Raw genomic sequence first — 10,641 nt, forward strand, 5'->3', positions numbered from 1 at the left:
TACATAAAACATACACACACACACACACACACACACACACACACACACACACACACACACACACACACACACACACACACACACACACACAGTTCAATAGGCTTGACCAATCTCTTCTGTCTGGTCAGTAATGTTCTGTCACATTATGCCTCAGAGTTATGGCAAACTCTAGGATGGCACCCCCTGCCCTGCATGGGTAAACCCAGATTTATCATCATCTCTCTCTATATTTCCCCTTCTTCCTACAGTAAGACTTGACACCATTGCCAAGTAAGCATCAGTTCCATCTTCAGCCTCATTTAAACCCTCAAAGAACATGCACCAACAACTTGTTATATATTTGTTTTGCTTGCCCTAAGATTCTCCCTCCATGCACTTCTATGGCCTTGGCTTACTACCGGTAGATCCACTTCATTATTAAAATCTTGATAACTGGTCACAACAGCAAATAAAGTGATCCTTCATTTTCAAGACATTGCCTGCAACTTGCCCATTCCCCCACAATAGGTGTAGGGACACCATTCCCTTTTGCCTTTCTGTTACCCATGCAAAAGGCCGAACATTGTTTTTCCTTTATACTTTAAACCTAACCATCAACTCCCTCCCTCATAAACAGAAGGTATACTTTCAAGTCCTCTCCTCTCCTTGAGACTGTTACTGACTGCAGAGCTGAGGTTTGCATCAACCCTCTACAATATAAGTAGCTTTCAAACTCATAGCCACTGGAGCCATATTTTAACAACTACATTATGCCAATAAAGCATGCAAACCAACTAATTAAACAGTAAACAGTGGAAAAAAGGGGAAGCATGACACCCCAAACTTTACAAAACATTTCAGCCACCTTCAGCCTGGATTTTTTCTTTACAGTTCTCCAGGGTTTAAACCATAAATACAGACATCCTCAGATTTCCATCCTTCTTGTCTGTGGGCTTAAACACAGTACATCTCTCCACAGCAGCCTTTGCTTACTCCACGTATAGTAGTTCCAGTATGGGAATAACTTCTATCACACTCTTGGATGCAAATTGTGCTTTAAAATTTTGTGGAATCTCGCCAGCTAACTTCTCATTCACCCTTACTTGAGCTTCTATCCTTATTTGGAAGAGAAGAAATGGCTTTGCTGGTCATATCTCCATCTCGGCCATCGATACCAGGCTGGAGTTGCTTCTTGTGTCTATTACTGCACTGCACTGGGGTCCCTCTGTTTCTCTTACCTCCATACTCTTAATTGGTGCTGTCAGCACTTGCTCTGGGTCAAGGAAAGGTTTATATCTCATTGGAAGGTTGATCCTCAACAAGGTCAGGTATTGCAATTTCATCTTCAGATCTAGTTCACTGTACTTATGCAAGTGTGGTATACATTTCTCTCTTTTCAGCTTTGTTTGGCAAGAATAATCATTACCCATGAAAATCCTTGCCAACCTGACCATCAATTTCTTCCCCTGCTGCCACAGACTGGAGATAAACTTCTTCCTTTAGGTTATACATCTGAAATTCAACCATGATTGGCCAGTGTCTTTTTTTACTCAGTGCCATTGGAGTGAACACATGATGCTCTCTGTCTATAAGAATGTCACTATGCGACATAAAACACTGAATTGCTGACTTATAAATACTTTACAGTATAAGCCCACTGATTTCTCTGGAACATCACTAAAATGAAAGTATTCTCTATCTGGCAGTCCACCAGCTTGGAAAGATTTGTTGTTGCCGCTTACTGCCAGACTTTCCACTAGACAAATTTTCCTTTAAAATCCTCCTCTGAACCCTGAAACTATTGCATCTTAGTGGCTGTTAAGGACTCCTTCCATGTTATTTAGTCTTCTTTTGCTTGACTTTACATACTGTTCAAGACAATCACTTATCTTCAATACCTCACAATGTATTTAGTCTGTCTTTTGCTGAGGTGTGCAAGGAGGATGGCTCTTCCTCCATAGTTATTACAGGCTGACTGATGCCTCTCTAGTTTAGCTGTATTTGCTGCTCTCTAGATTTCAGACATTTCTTGTTTTTTGGAGACATCCATCTCAGTGTCAAACACAAACATGGCTCACAATGTAGTACATCGGGTGGAATTTACTAAACCAAACACTTATCTATCCCACCCCAAGAAGAGAGGAATTCCACATTTCAGTGATTCTGATAATCTCAGGGCAGTGATAAGCTATACATACATGGAATACTGGGAGTTTATTGGAGGGGCTAGGGATGTACATGTTGAATAGCCTTAGACCTGGAAGTCCTCTAGATGGCTGCCATTTATAGTGATTTACCTGCTACAAACATTTTAATCTAGTGTTTGACCCTCTATTTTCCCCCATACTATGTGATGAAAGTATGGGGAGAACTCCTCTCTTACAGTGCAAACCAAACCAGTACAGGTCAGTGACTGCCTCTACCTAAGGGCTTATCTTATTATATTTGACTGATTTGTGGTGCTTTGATATGAGAACAATAAGCTTATAGTAAAAATTAGGAAGACTGTGAGATGAACCACACTATGACACAACTCTGCTCCCTCGGCAAACTCATTTTTGGTTAGTAACTGTTGCAGTTATTGGTGGTGGTAACTTTCTGCCTTTCTTTTGCTTCCTCCTGCAAAATATTCCTTTCCTAGTTACTGGTCCTGAAGTTCTCAAGGCACCCCACCACTTACAGTTATAATATTGGTGTTTTTTTGGCCAAGTATTCTTGTGTAGCAAGTGTTCATTTATACACTAATGTAATCAGTGCCGAAGGCCACCAAACGTACTATAACTGTGCTCTATTTCAGTCTCTTGCAGGTGCACATGTAGATAGAGCTGTTGTAGATTCTGATCAGGCAGCATACATTGGCTATAGTTTCCTTTTTATGTGCTACATGACCACAGTATTATATTTACCACTGCTTGTTGTTCCTACGTATATTCTGCTGTGCCTTATGCTAAATTATACTCAGCACACAAGTCCATTTCAGTTTATCACTATTTTTTTGCCAGCTAGTCCTCCTGTTGCAATTACCAAACATCTGTCCACTTTCTTTACACCACTTATACTAACTTCCCCTTATTAGTCCCCCAGTGCATCTGTCCTATTTCTCTGGATAGTTTTCTAACTTGTAAGATGGCCTTATCTGTGTCCATACTGTCCCTCTCCTCCCAACCTTCACTTTTATCTGCAAGCCCACGCATCTGCCTATTGCAGTACTTGATTCAGATCTTTATTATATCTTTACAATAACCACGATCTCCTGCACTGACTATTTCTTTATATCTTTATCCTGCATTGGTAATTCTGTGAGACTACATTGTCTAAATCTCTCACCTCTCTTACACTTGAGTGATCCTCCTGGCTGCCTCTGGCAGTCATTTCTGCAGACTGAATGTCCTGCCACTCTGCCTCTGGCATACTTGTTTCTGCAAACTATACTTCCTACCAGAAGCCATCTTTTGCTCTTCCCCATTCACAACAACCAGTGCCTTGCATATTCATAGTATTAGTATAGTTATTATCATAGTGCTGTAATGCAATTATGCTGCTGACAGAAAGCATACACGACTGGAGTTTTACCTTTGTAGTGCATGTGATAAGGCATCTAAAGTAATATATTATATAATATTTGTCTCTGTCCTAGCAATGCATGTATAAATATAGTTTCTATCATAATGCTGCAAGCATAAAAGCTAGTAAAGTAAAAGCTGGAAAGGGAAACAGCACTTTAGATCACACCTGTTAATGCTGTTATTTTACTGTGTTTTCAGACAGCTGCAGAATTTGAATCCCTCCACCTCCAAAGAAATCTCAGGTTAGTTTACAACCCTTCAACTGGGTACTGAAGCAATCATCTTCCCTGGCAATTGCACAAGCAATAAGGATGGTGATCTTAGAACCACGAAAGTGCATTGAAAATAAAAACAGTGTAAGAAATTAGTGTTCTGGCTTCTAGCAGAACTGATGGTTTTATTCATAACAAGTGACATAAAATGATTAAAGCACACAGGCCCTGCTGTTTGTGTGATGAAGGTGGACACAATTTTAATGTAGTGTTTGTCACTTTAGCTCCCCTCAAAAGTACATGATGGCAACACTGAGTGGTCATTATTTGACAAGTCAATACATGCTACTGTGTAATCTTATCCCAAGAGTGACCAGCACAAATATAAGGAAAACTTCCCAGTTACAGTGTAAACCAACCAACTAGAGGTCATTGACCACCACCACCACATTAGAGCTTACCTTATTATGTCTGACTGGCTTGTGGTGCTTTTTCACGAATACAATAAACCTGTAGTAAGGCTTGGTGTTAGAAAAATATGTATTAATGTGTGTATTAGTAATATGCTTAGTTCATTCAGAGCCTAAAAGAGTTAACACATTTATTCTATTTCATACTGCATAAATCTGTACAAACTGCAGTTGCCTTTTGACCTTGTACTGTCAGCTAAATCTTGCTTGTGCCTCGGAAATTTACTGAGAAGCAGATGATTTCTGCTTGCGTTAGGAAAATAATGAATAGAACAATACTGCTTATATGAAACTTAGACAAGAAGTTCCGCTGTGCCAGGAGAACATACACAGCTGTAGAAGTAACAGATAATTAGGACAAAGCCTGCTTGAAAATATGAACTGCAATCAGCATTTGCTTGTATCTGTATTAGAAAAGTACCTTGAAAAGTAACAGTGTACAATAGACGCTTGTAAATGAAGTACTGGTCACCAAGGCCAGGTTGTTTTTCTAAAAAGTTTCTCACAAATCTAGTCGTCAGCAGAAAATCTGAAGTAACACCTGCTGTAGTACAATGCTTAACGTTGTGTTTGATTACGTCAGCTTAGAAGGCCATGTCTTGTAAAACAGTATAAGAATGAACATACTTCCTGTTAGTAGTTAGACAAATCCTTGTATTTGCATGTTTTTGTCTCCTTGCTGCAAGTAAATTAAAGTGCCTTAACTGAACCTTACGTGTATTGGTCTTTGAAGTTTTTTCCTTTGACAGATTGGTCCTTCGGACCTGAAACCTTCACTTCGCCTCGGATCAGACAGGCCAGGTGGCTTGAAACCGTACGGGGAAGAAACCACATCGGTTCTTCTTATTTGAAAAGTCCTCCGACTGAATTGTCGTACAAAAGAGGCCAGCCACTTTCTGATCTGCGACTGAAGGATGGGTTTACTCGAACCAGGTGATCAATCATGAAGGCTCAGGTAAGGTGAATCTACCTTCTTTTCTGTTTTAGATCAGGGACTAGATCTGTATTTGTTCTGTTAGAGACTGTTTATAAGTCAGGGACAGAAAGATTACTGTCTTTTCATAGATTAGGGAAACAGAGCAGGTAGGCAGTCATTCTGAAGAGACTATAAAAAAAATCTGTGGTACCACGTAAAAATAAGGTGTTACATAACGATTCAAAGGGTAGAACAAAATGGGTAATAATTGTACAAAAAGGTCCCAAAATCCGCCGTTAATCAAGACTTGAAATACATGCAGTCACAGCGTGCTGATAATATTAAATATTACTCAAAATGGGTTAATAAATATGAATTTGATGGTAAACTAGAAAAATCCTCACTTGTCAAACTTGTCAAACAGCTTAAAACCAATTCTAAAGGTCGGGTAAAAAAGCAACATCAATTAGGAATTCCTCAGGCACACAGGTGGATTGAGGAAGTAAACCGAAGGGAACAAAAGAATAATCATTCAAAAGCAATGTTTTTAGATAAGGAGGACAATAACTTAGTAATAGCATCAGCTCCTCTGCCTCCTTTACCAGAATATGAGCAAGTGAACAAATTAGTCCACCCCTGCGATATCCTGCTGTCATTATGAGTAGAGACACTACAAAAGCGAAACCATTTGTTAGAGATCCCGTCGAGACCAGGTTTCGAACACGGGCAGGAAACTCAAAAGGGGACATTGAGTTATATCAAATGGGTAGAAATTCACGATATATGAGTGAAGAAATATGCTCACTTATAGAAGTGCCTAATCCTCAGGCAGGGCAAGAAGGTCAGGACCCAACTATTCTAGTGTATAGACCCTGGACTTCGGAAGACATCCGGAAAGCCACTGAGGGAATTCCCCATTCAAAAGTTAATTTTAGAAAGTTCTTAGAAGATTTGCAAGGAATGAGGCTGAGTTATAATTTAAACGAAGAAGAGGTAGAAAAAGTAGTCAGACAAATTGTGGGACCAGATTGGCACATGATTAGTGGCGACTCGAATCCCCGTGATATTGCGCTCAGGCCCCTCCCACATAGCAGCGCAGAGTTAGACAACAGAGTGAAAGGTCTTACAGACCAAATCTCTGAGAAATGGAAACCTAGGGCAGACTGGACTTGTATTAATCAATGCATCCAACAGGAAGGTGAAACTATTGACCGATATTATGCCAGACTATTAGAATGTTTTAATAACCATTGTGGAATGCAGGTTCCTGAAGATCAGACACAAGATTCCCCATATGAGCAGCAGTTAAAGAATGCATTTTTGAAAGGCAGTATTGCACCCATAAGCAGTTTTATTACAAAACACATGGTAGATCATCGTACAAGCAGGTTACAGTCATTGCTTGAATATGCTAGACATGCCGAAAGGCATTTTAATAGCAAAAAGAAAAAGAAAGCCCAAGTATTTTCTGTAGAAGATGGAGCAGAAATGTATGTAGTACAGTCCAGGAAAAAGGGCAAGAAAAATGCCCAGGGAAACAAACAATCTGATCAATGATCAGAGGACTTTGAAGGGCGAAAGAAAAGGGGTGAATGTTTTAAATGCGGTAAGAAAGGACATTTGGCAAGGGATTGCAAGAAAAATAAGAAGGCAACCACGGAGGATAAGGAGGGTGAGGACTGACTATATGATAGTCAGGAATCACTAGAAGGGGATAGCAGAGAAGGGACAAATGAGAATGTGATAGAGGGAGCAGAGAATGTGACAGAAGACATAGAGGAAGTGCAAGAAGTCACAGATAGTGAAGAAAATGAAATATTGGATTTGGCTTTATTGAGCTTAGAGCTCTATTTAGCAGACACAAAACCAGAAGTCACACTCCTGGTAGAAGGGAGGGAAGTCACATTTTTGTGTGACTCAGGGGCCTCACGGACCCTGGTACATCCCTCCAAACTGCCAGAGAATTCAGAGTCACCTGATTACATATTAGTGAAAGCAGATAATGGACAGCTGTATCGGGAGCCCCTCTCCCATAATATTGTGATAACTGATCCTGTTTTATGATTGACCCAGAAAAGTAAAATTGTTGTTTCTGCAAAATGCCCAATAAACCTCTTGGGCAGAGATCTTATGCAGTTATTTGGTATAGCAGTAGTTCCGACTATGCAGGGTATGGAAGCACAGTGACAAATTGATACCTTTGCAGTGCAACCGGAGGGTGAAAGGTTTTATTGGTACAGCCAGGACTTGGTTACGACTGGTCCAGGGGCAGTGACCGAAGAGTTGATGAATGTAGCCATCAGCAAGTTCCCCTCCCTTGACATTGATAAACAGCATTTGTTGCACTGTACTCTGTATTATTGTAATACACCAGGACCTGATAAGGAGTATGAGCAAGAATTGTTTAGAAACCGTGCAAAGAGATTGGTATTGCGTAATCTGTACTGGGACACAGAAGGGAACAGTGTAGTCAGCTGTTCATTGCCCCAGGAGTTCTTTGCACTCTACAAATCTAATTGATTACCACATGTTAGCTTAACTAAGGACAAAAATGTGAAATGGGTAGACTTGGGAGAAAAAGTCACGAGATGGGAGAAACAGACAGAGTTGGAACTGTCAGAACAAGGAATACAAGTGCAGAAGCTGAATTGGATAACTCAGACCCACCCAGCTGTACACTTGCAGTCTAGCAAGGACAGCTGATTAGCACTCCTACTGAAGGAGGAAGGGAATGCCTTACAGAATATGCCAGAAACTCTCTGGTCAACAGGAAAATCAGATGTAGGACTTATTCGTACAGTGGGACCAGTTACTATTACGCCAAAGTCAGCATTTAGACCACAAAAAAGACAGTATCCCTTAAGAAAAGATGCAGAGGTAGGAATCAAACCTATTATAGCAGCTTTACTTAAGGAAGGGGTGCTGGTGGAATCCCCTGATTCACCATGTAACACACCCTTATTTCCTGTTAAGAAAGCGAACGGGGAGTGGCGTATGGTCCAAGATTTACAAGCTGTAAATGACTCAGTAATACCAAGGGCACCTATGGTGCGAGACCCACACACCCTGTTGAATGATTTAAAACCTCAACAGAAATATTTTTCTGTGGTAGACATCAGCAATGCGTTCTTCTCAATACCGATACACCCTGACAGCCAGTATTGGTTTGCATTGACGTTTCAGGGGAAAAGGTATACATATACACGACTACCACAGGGGTATTGTGAAAGTCCAACAATATTCTCACAAGAAATGGCAAGCAACTTGGCAGGGTTTACCCCACCGAGAGGTAGTCAGATTTTGCTTTATGTTGATGATATCCTGCTGGCGTCTCCCACCCAGCAAGATTGTAAAGAAGACAGCTGATTAGCACTCCTACTGAAGGAGGAAGAGAATGCCTTACAGAATATACCAGAAACTCTCTGGTCAACTGAAGGAGGAAGAGAATGCCTTACAGAATATACCAGAAACTCTCTGGTCAACAGGAAAATCAGATGTAGGACTTATTCGTACAGTGGGACCAGTTACTATTACGCCAAAGTCAGCATTTAGACCACAAAAAAGACAGTATCCCTTAAGAAAAGATGCAGAGGTAGGAATCAAACCTATTATAGCAGCTTTACTTAAGGAAGGGGTGCTGGTGGAATCCCCTGATTCACCATGTAACACACCCTTATTTCCTGTTAAGAAAGCGAACGGGGAGTGGCGTATGGTCCAAGATTTACAAGCTGTAAATGACGCAGTAATACCAAGGGCACCTACAGTGCGAGACCCACACACCCTGTTGAATGATTTAAAACCTCAACAGAAATATTTTTCTGTGGTAGACATCAGCAATGCGTTCTTCTCAATACCGATACACCCTGACAGCCAGTATTGGTTTGCATTGACGTTTCAGGGGAAAAGGTATACATATACGCGACTACCACAGGGGTATTGTGAAAGTCCAACAATATTCTCACAAGAAATGGCAAGCAACTTGGCAGGGTTTACCCCACCGAGAGGTAGTCAGATTTTGCTTTATGTTGATGATATCCTGCTGGCGTCCCCCACCCAGCAAGATTGTAAAGAAGACACTATAATGCTATTACAATTTTTAGCCGCTGAAAGACATAAAGTAAACAAATATAAACTGCAGCTTTGGAAAAAACAAGTTAAATACCTAGGATATGTAATATCCAAGGAGGGTAGAACATTAGATGAGGACAGAAAAATAGCAATTTTACAAGCACCAAAACCCACTACCAAGAAGGAAATTATGTCCTTCCCGGGTACGACTAATTTTTGTCGGAGTTGGATTCCAAACTATGCCTTGGAATCTGCACCACTGACTAACCTGATTTATAAAAAGCCTATGGCAGCTCAGGATTTGTTACAATGGACACCAGAAGCAGAATCTGCCTTCTGCAAACTGAAACAGTTAATAGCGTCCTCACTAGTTTTGGGATTACCAAACTATCATAAACGTTTTTTCCAAACTGTAGATTGTAAGCAAGGTTATATGACATCAGTGTTAACACAACAGCATGGGGACAAGCAACGCCCTATTGCTTATTATTCATCACAACTGGACCCAGTGGCACGGTCTTTACCTCACTGCGTACAAGCAGTAGTTGCAGCTGCAATGGCAGTATAGGCTTCGGCCTCAGTAGTGTTGTTCCACCCTCTCACATTGAGAGTGCCTCATGCAGTCGCGATTATTTTACTACAAGAAAAGGTAGCATATCTTTCCCCTGCTAGGCATCTTTCCTGTATGACTATATTGTTGAGCCAACCTCACATGACAATTGAACGATGTACGACTTTGAACCCTTCCACCTTGCTCCAAACCCCTGCGGATGGCACACCACACAGCTGCCTGCAGGTGATTGAGCAAAAGACGCTGCCTAGGAAAGATCTTACAGATGTTCCCTTGGATAATGCCGAGGTGACATACTACATGGACGGCTCATGCAAAAGGGGTCCTGCAGGATAAAACCTAGTAGGATATGCAGTAGTTTCTGACACAGACATTATAGAAGCAAAATCTTTGCCACACAATTTATCTGCACAGGCAGCAGAATTGATTGCCTTGACATGGGCATGTACCTTAGCAAAGGGTAAATGTGCGAACATTTTTACTGACAGCCAGTACGCTTTTTCTACTGTACATGTTTTTGCGCAACAGTGGAAAAATTGAGGAATGATAACATCTACTGGCAAACCGATTAATCATGCACAGTTTATTTTAGATCTTTTAGAATCTATCCAGTTACCTCAGGAAGTAGCTATTTGTAAATGCACAGCTCATACCAAGCAACAGGATAGGATTTCAAAAGGTAATGCGAGAGCTGATACAGCTGCAAAGCAGGCAGCTTCAGAAGTATTTCTTTTGAATGAGGAATTACAACCCTCTGAGATTTTAGACTTAGAAATGTTAAAAACAATGCAGACACCTACTACAAAAGCTGAAAAACAAAGATGGGTAAAACGAGGAGCAATTCTCGAAAAGGGGCTGT

The sequence above is a fragment of the Protopterus annectens genome, chromosome 3.part0 (genome assembly GCF_019279795.1).
Source record: "Protopterus annectens isolate FY-2018-M chromosome 3.part0, PAN1.0, whole genome shotgun sequence".
Lineage (NCBI taxonomy): Eukaryota > Metazoa > Chordata > Ceratodontiformes > Protopteridae > Protopterus > Protopterus annectens.